Below are 966 nucleotides of genomic sequence, written 5' to 3' on the forward strand. Positions count from 1 at the left end.
GGAACGCTATCGGCCAGGCCTATACCAGGTGGCAGAAAGACTACCAAGGAATGCAAAGAGGCAGACAAAGAAGTTATGATTTTTGGTAGGTAAAACCACCTGGAAGCACTGCTTCTATGTTTAAAACTCCCTATTCACCGAGCTTTTTCTTCCTCTTTCTCTCTCTCTAATCTTTATATTCCTCTTTTCCCGCACCCCAGCGTAGGGTAGTCAAACAGAAGCGTTTACGGTTAACATTCTGGCCAGGCACGTACCCAAGGGGGGGCCCGGGGGGGCCCGGGCCCCCCTCCCGAAATCAAGTGGCATACCCCCTCCCCCCCTCCCCACCCACGCCACCACTCCTCACACATTCGTAAAGCGCCGCCAGATCAATGTTGAGACTTGGCAGCTGTTCATCGGTCAGCATTATGCTGCCTTTTTCACTCCTTTTAGAGGGCGGTAGTTATCGGCATCTCTTGTAATGTGAAGGACAGTTTTCTCATAGATTCCGCACCGGCGCGATTAGCTCGAGATGCGTTCAGTTGTCACCATCTATTCAACCGTCACGCGCATAGCTGTTGCTTTTGTTAGTTCAACCTTCTTTGTTTAGGCTGATCCTGGGACCAGGAGAGGGTTGCGGCTGTTACTCAGCTGGTCTGTACTCTCATGGAACAAGTTGCGGCGGGAGAAAACGCCAATTGCGTTTAACTTATCCCTTTGCTTCATTATTTTCTTGAGTTACGGCTCGCCGCGACGCTGGCAGATGCCCGGAACCATATACACGTGATATGGGTTAGGCAAGGTGGGAAATCAAATAATGTGAAAGAGCGTCCATCATGAAACCCTGCAATAACCCTTAAACCCATAAGCAAGATGACTGTCGCCCGTTACCTCGTCTGTTCTTCCCTAATTGTATAGCACTTTTCGTGCATAATTGGCAACTGGAAACAAAAATCGCAAGGAGTTGAGAAATTAAGCGATCTACTA

The sequence above is a fragment of the Dermacentor andersoni genome, chromosome 3 (genome assembly GCF_023375885.2).
Source record: "Dermacentor andersoni chromosome 3, qqDerAnde1_hic_scaffold, whole genome shotgun sequence".
NCBI lineage: Eukaryota > Metazoa > Arthropoda > Arachnida > Ixodida > Ixodidae > Dermacentor > Dermacentor andersoni.